General features: G+C 39.1%; 1 long non-coding RNA gene across 1 annotated transcript in view; it reads right to left on the reverse strand.

Annotated features, from left to right (window-relative positions):
• LOC147576455 (uncharacterized) overlaps nt 1–15,322 on the reverse strand; it is a 30,454-nt gene extending 15,132 nt beyond the window's left edge. The window contains exon 1 of the long non-coding RNA XR_015240811.1: nt 15,060–15,322. This is a non-coding gene — a long non-coding RNA (uncharacterized LOC147576455). The remainder of the gene's footprint in view (nt 1–15,059) is intronic.
• Between the last annotated feature and the right edge of the window lie 1,441 nt (nt 15,323–16,763).

Consider the following 16,763-nt stretch of genomic DNA (forward strand, 5'->3'; position numbering starts at 1 on the left):
TTTATCTGTCTCATTTCACTAGCATAATGTCCTTCAGAATCATCCATGTTATCACAAATGGCAGGACATCCTTCTTATTTTATAGTTTAACAATATTCCTCTCTCTCTCTCTCTCTCTCTCTCTCTCTCTGTGTGTGTGTGTGTGTGTGTGCGTGTGTATCACATCTTCTTTATTCATTCAACTAAATGGACACTTAGCTTGTTTGCATGACTTTACTATTGTGAACAATGCTGCAGTGAACATGGGAATGTAGAAATCTCTCCTAGATAGTGATTTCATTTCCTTTCTATATAATACCCAGAAGTAGGATTTCTGAATAATATGAAGGTCTATTTTTAATTTTTTGAAGAACCTCCCCTCTGTTTTCCATAGAGGCTGTAACACTTCACATTCCCACCAACAGTACACAAGGGTTCCATTTTCTGCAAATCCTTGCCAGTCTCTGTTATTTCTGGATAACAGAAACCTGACAGGTGTGAGGTAATATCTCGCTGTGGTTTTGATTTGCCTATCCTGATGATTAGTGAGGAGCATCTTTTCACGTACATGTTGGCCATCTGTGTATCTTCTTTGGAAAAATGTCTTTTCCAGTCCTCTGCTCATTTTTTCGTTGGGTTATATGGGGTTTTGTTTTGTTTTGCCCTTGAGTTGTATAAGTTCATTATTTATTTTGGATATTAACCTCTTACTAGATATATAGTTTGCAAATATTTTCTCCCATTTCATACCATGCCTTTTATTTTGTTGATGGTTTCCTTTGCTGTGCAGAAACTTTTTAGCTTGATATAATCCCACTTATTCATATTTGTTTTTATTGTGTTTTTGGTGTCAAATCCAAAAAACTGCTGCCAATACCAATGTGAAGGAGTTTTTTTCCCCTATGTCTTCTAGTTTTATGGTTTCAGATCTTATGTGTAGGTCTTTAATTCATTTTGAGTTGATTTTTTGTATATAGTGTAAAATAGTGGTCCAATTTCTTTCTTCCTTCCTTCCTTCCTTCCTTCCTTCCTTCCTTCCTTCCTTCCTTCCTTCCTTCCTTCCTTCCTTCCTTCCTTCCTTCCTTCTTCTTTCTTTCTTTTTTTTTGCATGTGGATATCCAGTTTTCTCAACATTGTATATTGAAGAGACTGTCCTTTCTCTATTATATATTCTTGACAATTTTGTTAACAATTACCTGACCATACCTACATGAGTTTATTTCTGGGCTCTCTATTCTGTTCCCCTAATCTATGTGTCTGTTTTTATGCCAATACTATACTGCTTTGTTATTATAGTTTTATAACATAGTTAGAAGTCAGAAAGTGCAATATCTTCTGCTTTGTTCTTCTTTCTCAGCATCTTTTTTGGCTATTTGGCTTTTGTGGTTCCATACACATTTTAGGATTGTTTTTTTTTCTATTTCTATTGGAATTTTGATAAAGATTGTATTGATAAAGATTGCTTTTGGTAGAATGGAGGACATCTGTATAATAACAATTTTTCCAGTCCATGAACACAGAATCACTTTCCATTTATTTGCATCTTCTTAAATTTCTTTCATTAATCTTTTAATAGTTTTCAGTGTACAGATCTTTGACCTTTTTAATTAAAACTCTTCTAAGCATTTCTTTTTTTTTTTTTTTTTTGCTATTGTAAATTGGATTTATTTTTTAAAGTTTATTTATTTTTGATAGAGAGAGGGAGAATGCAAGCCAGGGAGGGCAGAGAGAGAGGGAAACACAGAATCCGAAGCAGGCTCCAGGCTGTGAGCTGTCAGCACAGAGCCCGACATGGGGCTCGAACTCAGGAACTGTGAGATCATGACCTGAGCGAAAGTCGGACACTTAACTGACTGAGCCACCTAGGAGCCCCTGTAAATGGAATTTTCTTAATTTCTCTTTCTTATAATTCATTGTTAATGTATGGAAATGCAACTCAGTTTTGTATACTGACTTGGTATCCTGCCACTCTACTGATTTCTTGGTTCTAACAGTTTTTTGGTAGAATCTTTAATGTTTTCTATACATAAAATAATGTCGCCAGTACAATTTTACTTATTCCTTTCTAACCTGTGCCTTTTGTCTCCTTTACCTGCTATGTTGAAGATAAGTGGCAAGAGTAGGCATCCCTGTCTTTTTTCTAATCTTAAAGGAAAAGTTTTGAGTTCTTCACCATTGAGTATGATGTTAGCTGTGGGCTAATATCCAGGGATAAAACCCCATTGCTCATGTTTTATCATCCTTCTAATGTGTTGTTGAATGTGGCTTGTATTTTGTTGAGGAGTTTTCCATCTTTGTTTTCAGAGCTATTGGTCTTTAGCTTTCTTTTCTTGGATTCTTGTCTAGCTTTGGTATCAGGGTAATTTTGGCCACATAAAATGGGTTTAGAAGTATTCCCTCCTCTTCAATTTTTTGGAAGGGTTTGAGAAAGATTTGCATTAATTCTTTAAATGTTTGGTAGAATTCACCAGTGAAGTCTTCTGGTCCTGAGCTTTTATTTATTGGGAGTTCTTGATTATTCAACTTCTTTACTAGTAATTGGTTTGATCAGATCTTACACTTCTTTATAATTTAGTTTTGATAGGTTGTATGTTTCTAGGAATTTATCAGTCTCTTTTAGGTTATCCAATTTGTTGGTGGATGATTGTTCATAGTGGTTTCTTATTATCTTTTTCATTTTGTGTCATCATTTGTAATGTCTCCTCTTTCTTGTCTGGCCTTATTTATTTAAGTGTTCTCTCTTTTGCCTTAGTTGGTCTAGCTAAAAGTTAATGAATTTTGTTTATCTTCCAAAAAAACTTCTTAGTTTCACTTATCTTTCTATTAGTTTTCTAGTCTCTATTTTACTTATTTATGCTCTGATCATTTTCTTCTTTCTACTAACCTTGTACTTATTTCTTCTTTTTCCATTTTTTTGAGGTGTGAGATTAGATTGTATATTTGAGATCTTTTTTCTTAACTTAACCATTTGTCATCATAAACTTTTCTCTTTGAAATACTTTTGCTGTATCACGTAAGTTTCGGTATATGGTATTTCCTTTTACATTTGTCTGAAAAAATTTTTTAATTTCTTTAAACAATTTTTCGAGTCATTTTTCTTCAGGAACATATTGTTTAATTTTCACATATTTGTGTATTTTCCAGTTTTCATCTTTGTTATTGATTTCTAGTTGTATGACATTGTGGTGAGGAAAGGTGCTTGGTATGATTCCAATTGTTTTAAATTTGTTAAGACTTGTCTTGTGGCCTAACATATAATCTGTCCTGAAGAATGTTCCATGTGCACTTAAGAAAAATGTGTACTCATCTGCTGTATGATGGAATGTGTGTATGTATCTGTTAGGTCCTTTTGGTCTACTATGTAGCCCCAATCCAGTGTTTCCTTACTGATTGTCTGCCTGGATGATCTATCCATTGTTGAAAGTGGAGTACTGAAGTTCCCTACTATTACTGTATTGTTTTCTATCTCTCCCTTCAGATCTGTCAATATCTGCTTTATATATTTAAGTGCTCCATCATTTGGTACATAGACATTTACAATTGTTACATTATTTGAATACACTGACCCTTTTATCATTATGAATGACCTTTTTTCTTTCTTACTACAGTTTTTTTTACGTAAAGTCTATTTTGCTTGATTAAGTGTAGCTACTCCTACTTTCTTTTGGTTTACATTTGTATGGAATATCTTTCAACTTGAAATTCCTTTTAACATTTCTTGTAAGGCTGCTCTAGTGACGACGAACTCTTCAGCTTTCGTCTGTCTGGTAAGACCTATCTCCCTTCAATTCTGAAGGAAACTTTCATGGGTAAAGAATTCTTGGCTGTCAGCTGTTTTTTCTTTTGGCACTTTGAATGTATCATTCCACTCCCTTCAAGTATGCAAGCTTTCTGCTGAAAAAAATCTGCTTATAGTCTTATGAGGGTTTCTTTGTATGTAAAAAAAATTCCTTTTTTTAAACCTTTTTAAAAGTGTTTATTGATTTTTTGAGGCGGGGGAGAGGGAGAGAGATCAAGAGAGGGGCAGAGAGAGAGACGGAGGGAGACAGAGAATCCAAAGCAGGCTCTGTGCTGTCAGCTTGAATTCATGAACTGTGAGATCGTGACCTGAGCTGAAGTTGGACACTTAACCAATTGAGCCACAGGGGTGCCCCCAAAATCACTTTTCTTTTGTTGCTTTTAAGATTCTTTGTCTTTAGTTTTTATCAATTAAATTATAATGTGTCTTGGTGTGGGCCTCTTTGGATTAATATTTTTGGTCCCTTTTGGGTTTCTTGGATTTCAGTGTCTGTTTCTTTCCCCAGCTTTGGGAAGATTTTAGCCATTATTTTTTTGAACACATTTCTGCACCGTTCTCTCTCTTTTTCCTTCTGGGACATCTATAATGGGTATATTGGTCCACTGTATTGTGTTCCATAAGTTTCTGAAGCTATTTTCACTCTTTTATTTTTTTTATTTTTGCTCCTCTGATTAGATGATTTTCATTGACCTGTCTTTGAGTTTGCTGATCCTTTTCCTCATCTGATCTAGTCTGCTGCTGAACCCCTCTATTGAATTTTCCAGTTTATTATGTTCTTCAGCTCAATGATTTATTTGCTACTTTTAAAATATTTTCTGTCTCGGGGCGCCTGGGTGACTCAGTCTGTTAAGCCTCCGACTTCAGCTCAGGTCACGATCTCGCGGTCCGTGAGTTCGAGCCCCGCGTCGGGTTCTGTGCTGACAGCTCAGAGCCTGGAGCCTGCTTCCGATTCTGTGTCTCCCTCTCTCTGCCCCTCCCCCGTTCATGCTCTGTCTCTCTCTGTCTCAAAAATAAATTAAAAAAAAAAGTTTTAAAAAATTAAAAAAAAAATCTTCTGTCTCAAGGTGCCTGGGTGGCTCAGTAAGTTAAGCATTCAGCTCTTGGTTTTGGCTCAGGTCATGATCCCAGAGTTGTGGGATTGAGCCCCATGTCAGGCTCTGTGCTGACAGCATGGAGCCTGCCTGGGATTCTCTCTCTCTTTCTGTCCCTACCCCGCTCTCACTGTCTCAAAATAAATAAACATTAAAAAAATAAAAATATCTTCTCTTTGTTGAAATGTTCACTTTGTTCATGCATTGCTCTCCTGACCTTGGTAAGCATCTTTATGACTGTTATTTGGAACTCTCTTTCAGAGAGTTACTTATCCCTGTTTCATTAAGATTGGTTTCTGGAGATTTATCTTGTTTGTGTGTGTGTGTGTGTGTGTGTGTGTGTGTGTGTGTGTGAGTGTGAGAGAGAGTTTGCTTATTTGTTTGGAACATATTTTTCTGTTTATTTTCCTTGACTCTCTGTATTGGTTTTTATAGATTAGATAAAACAGCCACCTATCCCAGTCTTAACTGACTGGTCTCGTATAGGAAATAAACTTTGTCAATAAGCTTGACCTGAGTATTTATTTTCCTCAAGCCTCTGTGTTTTTGTAAACCACTGCCTTTGCTCTTAGTGATTCCCAGGAGACTAGGGTGTCCAAGACCTGTTGGTATCCCAACAGCATGGGAATTGCACACATGCCTGTTTAGGCTCCCAGAGAACTATTAGCCAGCTCCTTCAGTTTCCAATGCAAGCTAATTTGAAGCCCAATCTCCAGACAGCACTTGGGCAAGTCAAAATATTAGATATGATGCAATCAGGAATAAACTGGGAGCCGGTTGTTTTTGTCTATGTATTCTGTGCTTAGCCAGAGAGGATAGCCTCTGGGAATGCATTTGTACCCATTTAGAGCCACCTCTCTTTTTTTAATGGTTTATTTTAGAGAGAGAAAGAGCATTGGGGGGCAGGCAGAGAGAGAGAGAAACAGAGAGAGACAGAATCTGAAGCAGGCTCCAGCTCTGAGCGGTCAGCACAGAGTCTGACACAGGCTCAGACTTGCAAACCACAAGATCATGAGTTGAAGTCAGACACTTGACTAACTGAGCCACCCAGGCACCCCAAGCCACCTTTTTTTTTTCTCAAGTTTTTACTTAAATTCTAGTTAATTAACATAAATGGTAACATTGGTTTCAGGTGTAGAATTTAGTGATTCATCACTTACATGTAACACCCAGTGCTCATCACAAGTGTCCTCCTTAATACACATCACTCATTTGGCCCCTCCCTCACCCACTTCCCTCCATCAACCCTCAGTTTGTTCTCTATAGTTAAGTCTCTTATGGTTAGCTTCCCTCTCTCTTTTTTCCCCTTCCCCTGTGTTCATCTGTTTTGTTTCTTAAATTCCACCTATGAGTGAAGTCATATGGTATTTGTCTTTCTCTGACTTATTTCACTTATCACAATACACTCTACCTTCATCCATATTATTGCAAATGTAGAGCCACCTCTTTATTTTGTGTGTTCCTGGAAGGATTCATTAATACTGAGCCTTGCCAGCTCCCAGAGCTAGGTGATTTAGAAGCCAGTCCCTCCCTGGCAGCCTTAGAAGACGAGGTGTTAGATTTGTAGACAAACTCTTTTTAGGGAGAAGCTGGACACTTGGCTTTATTAGTGGGGTTACCTGAGGAGAGAAGGCAAAGGATGTCTCCACTAGCTCTTTTAGGCTTCTGGGAAGATCCCAGTGAGCTCCCATATATGGGTTGATTAGAAGCCAGAACCTCAGGTAGCAGCTGGGAAAGTATGCAGTCAAAGCCTTCCAGGGAGACTGGGTGATGGGCATTTTGCCTGCTCCTTCTGTGCTGAGCCTGGAAGAGATAGCTACAAGAAATGCCCATGCACCCATTTTAAAAACTGCTTCTTTGTTTGATGCGGCCCTGTAAGATTCATGGATGCCAAGCCACAATGGCTCTCAGAGCGAGGTGATTCACGGGTCTATCCCTTGGGTGGCAGCTTTAAAAATGGGGCACTAGGGGCGCCTGGGTGGCGCAGTCGGTTAAGCGTCCGACTTCAGCCAGGTCACGATCTCGCGGTCCGTGAGTTCGAGCCCCGCGTCAGGCTCTGGGCTGATGGCTCGGAGCCTGGAGCCTGTTTCCGATTCTGTGTCTCCCTCTCTCTCTGCCCCTCCCCCGTTCATGCTCTGTCTCTCTCTGTCCCAAAAATAAATAAACGTTGAAAAAAAAATTAAAAAAAAAATGGGGCACTAGATGTGTGGTCCAAATCTTTCGCTTCTCAGGAAGAAACTGAGAGTTAGGGATTCCCTCCTGATTGTAAGGGGCTGTGCTGAGGGTAGGGTTTATTGCAAGTGTATCTCAGCCCTTCCTACCCATTTCAGTGTGGCTCTTTTTTAGTTCACGTAATGTGTAGAGATTGCTTGGCCAGTTTCTGGATTTCTCAGAGGTAATTGCCCCCTCTGAATGTGTCCTTAGGAACAGAGAAAGTCAAGAGCTTCCCATCCCACCATCTTGGTAACATCACTTGTGACCCCATGTAATTTAGGGACCAAAGTGAATTGATTCTTTGACCAGTAGCCCTTTGGTCTTTGTTTCACGATCATGTTAAGAGAGGAGTTAAGATGGCAGAGAAGTAGGGGAACCCTGGTCTTTCCTCATCCCTCAAACACAGCTATATTGAGGCCAGTTCACTTGGAATACCCAGGAAATCAATCTGAGGGCTGACAGAAGGATCTCCACATTTGGGAGGAGACAACATGGCAGGTGAAAGGAGCATGGAAGTGAATCTGGGGGAGGGAAAAACAGCAGTGCTGCAGAAGGGAGGGAACGCTTTCTCTGGAGACACAAAAGGGAGAGGAAGAGAGAGGGGTTGCGAGTATGGTGGGAGGTTTGCACAAGAGGAAAGCCTCTCCAGACCAAGGACTGGGGAGCCAGAGGTACTGAGTGTCGCAGGTATTTTGCAAACTTGTGGAGTTCAAAATCTGAGGTTTTGGAAGTGTGCAACTTTGGAGTGAAGCTGTGGCATGCACTTCTGGGGAGAAGAAGGGCACTGGCCCCAGAGTGCATAGCATGGCGTAGGGATCTCTTGGGTCGCAGTGGGAAAGAACATTCCCCTTCCTGGAGTACATTTGAAGAAGGTGTATTGCTTCCCCAAGGACAAAACACCCTGCAAGCTCCACCAAAGGCCTTTCATAGGCAGGGGACAGAAGCACACACAGAGGGCATGTTACCTGGTTACCGCTTATCATGGTGTTAGGCCACAGATTGTGTAGAGTGCCCAAGAATGGGGCTGCTTTTCTAGGACAAAGAACATCAGACACAGCGGAAAGGCTCTCCTCCAGAGGAGGTGGGAGGGTCCATGCTATGCTGGGTCCTTTAAGATTTCAAGTTTGGAATCCCACCTGGGTGCCAAAGACAAAAAGGCAAGAGAGCTGTGGAGCAGGGCACACTGACTGCCCTCACTATTTTGTGAGGGCTTCCAGAACAGTGGGGGGTGTGAGATCCTCTGTCTGAGGTTGAGAAAGTGGAGGGGCACCATTTCCCCCATCCATGCCAACACGATGGGACTTTAGAAAGCAACACAGTAGCCCCCAGTGGAGGCAGGACCTGTGTGCACCAAACCCCACCTCTCTGTGCCTGGCAACTGCCTATTTATGGGGGCAGGACTGACTCTGAGTCAACACAGTGGGCGTCTCCTCTAGAAGACCAAAATAGGCATCACCCTGCAAACACCAAGTCGATTATCATAGAGTGCTTCAAAGTGTCACCTACAATTCTGGTAAAAATAGGACCGGGTTTACTTTTTTTTTTTCCCCCTTCTTTTTCTCCCTTTTAAATCAGGCTAATAGTCTGTTGTTTGTGTTTTCATTTCCTTCTCCCTCCTTCTCCCTCTCTCTCTCTCTCTCTCTTTCAGAATCAGGCTTCTTTTTTTCTTTTTCTATCATTTTTCCTTTTTTCCTTGGAATCAGGCTTATGGTTTTTTGTTTTTTTGTTTTTTTTAGGCTTATGGTTTTTTGATGTCTGCTTGGTTTTCTTTGTTCCTCTTCTTTTTCTCTTTTTTGTTTTGGTGGGGGGGTGGGAATCGGGCTTTTTTTTCCTTTTTTTTTTTTTCCAGGCTTATTTTAACAAACAAATCAAAGCACACCTAGTTAAAGATCCAAACACTCCCCACTGCAACAAGGAGGAGCCCTGCAGAAGACTGACTAGTGGGAAAAAGCAGCCAAAACACAACAGCAGAGTACACACAGCATACACCTGGGGTTGAGCCTCATGTTGGGTTCTGTGCTGATGGTGCAGAGCTTACTTAAGATTCTCTCTCTCCCTCTTGCTCTGCCCCTCCCCTGCTTGCATTCATGCTCTCTCTCTCTGTCTCTCAAAACAAATAAATAACTTAAAAAAAATCACAGCCAGGGACTTGCTCAAAACAGATATAAGCAACATATCTGAAGAATAATTAATTTTTTAAAAATGTTTATTTATTTTGAGAGAGAGAGATAGAGCGAGCAGGGGAGGCACAGAAAGAGAGAGAGACAGAATCCCAAGCAGGCTCTGCACCATCAGCGTGGGGCCCAATGTGGAGCTCAAACACATGACATGTGAGATAATGACCTGAGCCAAAATCAAGAGTCAGGTGCTTAACCAACAAAGCTACCCAGGTGCCCCTGAATAAGAATTTAGAGCAACAGTCATAAGACTATTGGCTGGGCTTCAAAAACAAAACAAAACAAAACAAATCAACAACAACAACAACAAACGGAGGCCCCAGAGAAACCCTCACTACAGAGATCAAGGACCAAAAATTAGTCAGGCTGAAATAAAAAATGCCATAAGTGAGATGCAAAACTGACTGGATAAAATCACAATGAGGATGGAGAAGCAGAGGGGAGAATAGGTGACATAAAAGATAAAATTATGGAAAATAATGGTGCTGAAGCTGAAAAGAAGACGGAAAGAATACTATTAGATCATGAATACTATTAGATCATTACAGAACTCAGCAACTCCATAAAGTGAAACAATATCCATATCCTAGGAATCCCAGAAGCACAGGAAAAGGGGGCAGAAGGATCATTTGAATAAATATTAGCTGAGAACTTGCCTAATCTGGGGAAGGAAACAGGCATTCAAGTCCAAAAGGCACAGAAAACTCCCCTCAAAATCAACAAAAACAGATCAATGCCACAACATATCACAGTGAAACTTGCAAAATACAAAGATAAAGAGAGAATTGTGAAAGCAGTTAGGGATAAAAGGTCCTTAACCTACAAATGTAGACACATAAGGTTAGCAGCAGACCTGTCCACTGAAATTTGTCAGGCCAGAAAGGAGTGAGAAGAAACAGTCACTGTGCTGAATGGGAAAAATATGAAGCCAAGAATACTTGATCCAGCAAGGCTGTCATTCAGAATAGAAGGAGAGATAAAGAGTTTCCCAAACAAAAACTAAAGGAGTTTGTGAATACTAAACAAGCTCTGCAAGAAATTTAAGGAGGACTCCTTGAAGAAGAAAAAAAAAGCAAGAGAAACAAAGACTAGAAAGGACCAGAGAACATGACTAAAAAAACCAACTTTACAGGCAACACAATGGTACTTAAATCTTTCAATAATCACTCTGAATGCAAATGGACTAAATGCTCCAATCAAAAGATATAGGGTATCAGAATGGATAAAAAAACAAGATCCATCTATATGCTGCCTACAAGAGACTCATTTTAGACCTAGAGATACCTGCAGATTGAAAGTTAAGGGTAAAAAAAGCACCTATCATGCTAATGGATATCAAAAGAAAGCCAAAATAGCCATTCTTATATCAGAAAACTAGATTTTAAACCAAAGACTGTAACAAAAGATGAAGAAGGGCATTATATCATAATTAAGGGGTCCATCCATCAAGAAGATGTAAATATTTATGCTCCCAACTTGGAAAAACCCAAATATATAACTCAATTGATAACAAACATAAAGAAACTCGTTGGTAATAATACAATAATAGTAGGGGACTTCAACATCTCACTTCCAACAATGGACAGATCATCAAAGCAGAAGATCAGGAAGGAAACCATGACTTTGAATGACACACTTGACCAGATGGACTGAACAGATATATTCAGAACATTTCATCCTAAAGCAGCAGAGTACACATTCTTCTCGAGGGTGCATGGAACATTCTCCAGAACAGATCATATACTGGGTCACAAATCAGCCCTCAACAAGTACAAAAAGATCAAGATCATACCTGCATATTTTCAGATCACAATGCTATGAAACTTGAAGTCAACCACAAGAAAAAATTTGGAAAGCCCTCAAATATATGGAGGTTAGAGAACATCATAATAAAGAATGAATGAGTTGACCAGGAAGTTAAAGAAGAAATTAAAAAACACATGGAAGTAAATGAAAATGAAAACATAACAGTCCAAACCCCTTGGGATGCAGCAAGCGCAGTCCTAAGAGAGAAGTATATTGCAATTCAGACCTATCTCAAAAGGCAAGAAAGGTCCCAAATATACAACCTGACCTTACAATTAAAAGAGCTAGAAAAGGAACAGCAAATAAAAACTAAAGCCAGCAGAAGAATTAAAGATTAGTAATAAAGAGGTGCCTGGGTGGCTCAGTTGGTTAAGCGTCCAACTATGGCTCAGGTCATGATCTCACGGTTTGTGGGTTCGAGCCCCGCGTCGGGCTCTGTGCTGACAGCTCAGAGCCTGGAGCCTGTTCTGGATTCTGTCTCCCTTTCTCTCTGCCCCTCCCCTGCTCACACTCTGTCTCTGTCTCTCTCAAAAATAAACATTAAAATTTTTTTTTAAAGATTAGAGCAGAAATAAATGAAATAGAAACAACAACAATGACAACAACAGATCAACAAAACAAAGAGCCCATTCTTTGAAAGAATAAACAAAATTGGTAAGCACTTACCAAGACTTATCAAAAGTAAAAAAAGGACCCAAAGAAAATAAATCACAGATGAAAGAGGAGAGATCACAACCAACACCACAGAAATACAAACATTTGTAAGAATACTATGAAAAATTTCATGCCAACAAACTGGGCAATCTGGAAGATATGGACAAATTCCTAGAAACCCAAAAACTAACAAGACTGAAATAGGAATAGAAAATTTGAATAGATCCATAACCAGCAAGAAATTGAATCAGTATTCAAAAATCTCCTAACAAACAAGAGTCCTGGGCCAGATGCCTTCCTAGCAGAATTCTACCTAGCAGAATTCTACCCAGACATTTAAGAAAAGTTAATACCTATTCTTCTCAAATTGTTAGAAAGAAAGAAAGAAAGAAAGAAAGAAAGAAAGAAAGAAAGAAAGAAGAAAGAGAGAGAGAGAGAGAGGAGGAAAACTTCCAAAGTCACTCTATGAGGCCAGCATTACCTTGATTCCAAAACCATACAAAGACCTCACTAAAGAGGAGAATTACAGGCCAATACCCTGATGAAGATGGATGCAAAAATTCTCAACAAGATATTAGCAAATAAAATCCAATAGTACATGAAAAGAATTATTCACCATGATCAAGTGGGATTTATTCCTGGCTTGCAGGTCTGGTTCAATATTTGCAAATCAATCACTGTGATAACTACATTAATAAAAGGAAGGATAAGAACCATATGATCCTGTCAATAGATACAAAAAAAGCATCTGACAAAATGCAGCATGCATTCTTGATAAAAAGCCTCAACAAAGTAGGGATAGAGGGAGCACACCTCAACATCATAAATGCCATATACAAAAGACCCACAGCTAATATCACCCTCAGTAGGGAAAAACTGAGAGCCTTTCCCCTACTGCCAGGAACAAGACAAGGATTTCCACTTTCACCATTACTATTTAACATAGTTTTGGAAGTCTTAACCTCAGCAATCAGACAACAAAAAGAAATAAAGGGCATACAAATCAGCAAGGAAGAAGTCAAACTTTCCTATTTGCAGACAACATAACACTCTATGTAGAAAACCCAAAAGACTCCACCAAAAAGCTGCTAGAATTGATACATGAATTCAGCAAAGTCGCAGGATACTAAAGTCAATGTGCAGAAATCTGTTGCATTTCTATGCACTAGTAATGAAGTAGCAGGAAAAGAAATCAAGGAATTAATCCCATTTGCAACGGCACCAAAAACAGTAAGACACCTAGGAATAAACCTAACTAAAGAGGTAAAAGAGCTGTACTCTGAAAACTATAGAACACTTTGAAAGAAACTGAAGAGGACACAAAGAAATGCAAAAGCATTCCTGGATTGGAAGAACAAACATTGTCAAAATGTCTATAATAGCCAAAGCAATCTATGCATTTAATGCAAACCCTGTCAAAATACCATCAGCATTTTTCACAGAGGCAGAACAAACAATCCTAAAACATTTATGGAACCACAAAAGGCCCCGAATAGCCAAAGCAATCCTGAAAAAGACAACAAAGCTAGAGGCACCATGAGTCTCCATTTCAAGCTGTATTACAAAGCTGTAGTCATCAAGACAGCATGGTATTGGCACAAAAACAGACACTCAGATCAATGGAACAAAACTGAAAACCCAGAGATGAACCCACAACTATATGGTCAACTAATCTTCAACAAAGCAGGAAAGAATATCCAATGGAAAAAAGACCATCTCTTCAGCAAATGATGTTGGGAAAACTGGATGGCAACATGCAGAAGAATGAGACAAAACAAATTCACAAATGGGTGAAACACAAAAACAAATTCAAAATGGGTGAAAACTCTAAATATGAGACAGAAAACCACCAAAATCCTAGAGGAGAACACAGGCAGCAACCTCTTTGACCTCAGCCAGAGAAACTTCTTACTAGACACATGGCAGAAGGCAAGGGAAACAAAAGCAAACATGAACTACTGGGACTTCACCAAGATAAAAAGTTTCTACACAGTGAAGGAAACAATCAACAAGACTAAGAGGCAGCCTACAGAATGGGAAAGGTATTTGCAAACGACATATCTGATAAAGGGTTAGTATCTAAAATCTATGAAGAACTTATAAAACTCAACACCCAAAACAACAAATAAGCCAGTTAAGAAATGGGCAGGAGACATGAAGAGATGGTTTCCAAAGAAGATATCCAGATGGCTAACAGACACATTAAAAGATGCTCAACATCACTCATCCTCAGGGAAATACAAAGCAAAACCATGATGAGATACCACCTCACACCTGTCAGAATGGCTAAAATTAATAACACAATAACAGCAGATGTTGGTGAGGATGCAAAGAAAGGGGAGCCCTCTAACACTATTGGTGGGAATGCAAACTGGTGCAGTCACTTTGGAGAACAGTATAGAGGTTCCTCAAAAAACTAAAAATAGAACTACCCTAGTATCCAGCAATTGCACTATTAGGTATTTACCCAAAGGATACAAAAATATGTATTTTAAGGGGTACATGCACCCCGATGTTTATAGCAGCACTATCAACAATAGATAAACTATGGAGAGAGTCCAAATGTCCATCAACTGATGAATGAATAAAATACACACACACACACACACACACACACACACACACACACACACACACGTTGGAATATTACTCAGCCATCAAAAAGAATGAAATCTTGCCACTTGCGACAATGTGGATGGAGCTAGAATGTATTATGATAAGCAAAGTAAGTCAATCAGAGAAAGACAAATACTATATGATTTCACTCATATGTGGAATTGAAGAAATGAAACAGATGAACATAGGGGAAGGAGGCTAGAGAAGAGAGGGAAGCAAACCACAAGAGACTCTTAATGATACAGAACAAACTGAGGGTTGATGGAGGGAGATAGGTGGGAGATGGGCTAGATGGGTGATTGGTACTAATGAGGGAACTTGTTAGAATGACCACTGGGTGTTGTATGTAAGTGATGAATCATTGAGTTCTACTCCTGAAACCAATTTTGTACTGAATATTAACTAAGATTTAAAAAATCATGTTAACGCATTAGGCACATGAATACTTGACACTAAGTGCATATGATCTGGGGGAGTTCTTAGGAGAAAGACTGACTAGTGGTAGCATTTTTCCTCATAGAAACCCCAAGAAAGTGAGAACAGTGTTATCTTTCTTGAAATGGGTCAGTTTCTACCCCTATAATCACCCTGCCATAAACAAATTTTGTGTTTGATTGTAGAAGTTAAACTAGAGGGTCCATCAGTTGGAAGACATTGAGAGGAGATAGTGGGGGCACCCACTCTATTTCCTACTCTTCCTTCTTTCCTTTATTCTTTTCTTACCTCTTAAAAAAATTATTTTCCTTGGGGAAAATTCCAGAATGGGATGTAGTGATGTCCAAACGAGCAAAGATTCTCCTGCCTTTTCATATGAACTTCTCATGCTCCTTCTCCATGCTGGTAGCACAAAACATGTGTTAAACCCTCCACAATCTTCTCATTTTAACAACAGCAATATATATTAACTGATCACCTACTATGTGTCAGGGACTGTTCTAGGAATTTGGTCAAATATTGAATAAAACACAGATCCCTTGGTGAGCCTACATTTCAATGATTACTTATTAATATAAAATAAAGCACATCCATAATGCTAGAAACACTATGGGGTAGGGCAGTGTAGTGCATTCTCATATATACGGTGGAGCTGTACTCTCTGAATGAAAATCCCAGATATGCTTTTTGTCAGCTCTGTAAAGTGGAGAAAATGATTTGACCTCTCTGTGCCACAGAATCCTTATCTCTAAAATGAGGGAAAATGACAGTTCCCAAACTACAGATTTATTTCAAGAATCAAATGAATGAGAAAATCTAAATGAACAACTTGGAAAAATATCTGGCACATATTAAGCATTCCAAAAATATTAGTTGTAATTTTTGGTATTAAGTACCAGGAACAGGTACAATCTGGACTAAAGATTATTATTACATGGGAGGGGGCAGGGAATGGTTAGCAAATTGGGTGGGACTGAGCTATAAGTTTTCCAGAGTATAATTTACAAATTGGACTCATAATAATTGGGTACAATCTAGCATCTACCCCTTATATATGTGCAGTGGTTCTTGTATCAAAAATTTCAGTGGCAAGAAAAGGAAATATACATTTCTATTGGTGAGAGTCCCAATATGGACGTCAGTTGAAACCCTTCCATTGGATTACCTGGTAGGCAGATACAAATTACCCTTTTCACATTCCCCATTAAACATGCTGACTATAGAAAGCAGAAATGGTTTATAGTAAGGGAAACAATATTTCCACTAAATACCTGTACATGCATAATGCATTGTATTCGATAATTCTTTATTTAATTAAACATTTATATATGCTTACCATGTACGAGGAGCTTGTCTAAACAATTACTGTCTAAGCCATTATAATTATTATGTATATCTAAATTAAGAAAATATATGGTCTCATTTCTGCTTCTAAGTTAGGTTTAGAAAGCTGTAAAAAAGCACTGATCCCACACTAATGATCAGAAAAGGCTAGATAAACTACAACTCACACATTTTCCTGGAACTCATTAAGGACCTGCAGGCACAGGGCAACCCATGAGCCTGGATGGGAACTTCTTCAGCAAAAAGGGACACATGGATTGGGTCACTTGTGGCAGAGCAGGGCGGGGGGAGAACTTAATATTCCTCTAAACCCTACAGAGTAAGTGCCATTATTTACTCCTCTTTCTAGACAGAAGAACAGAGGCATGGAAAGAGGAAATAATTTGTCCAAGGTCACACAGTAGGTATGTGGGGTCAGTCAAGATCTCAACCATGTTAGTTTGGCCCCATCGTCCTCCCTCTGAGCTACTATGCAATGCTGCTTCTATCATCATCGTCTGGGCTTGCACCCAGCACCCAGAGGAAAACACATAAATACACTGAGGGCCAGTGCTCCTGAATCTTTCTCCTTGTATCCGGTCCCAAAGTATGTGAGAAGATTTGTATGTATTATTTCATATAACAGAGCAAGGATAACCACCACAGAAT

The sequence above is a fragment of the Puma concolor genome, chromosome D1 (genome assembly GCF_028749965.1).
Source record: "Puma concolor isolate L17-30 chromosome D1, mPumCon1.1.hap2, whole genome shotgun sequence".
NCBI lineage: Eukaryota > Metazoa > Chordata > Mammalia > Carnivora > Felidae > Puma > Puma concolor.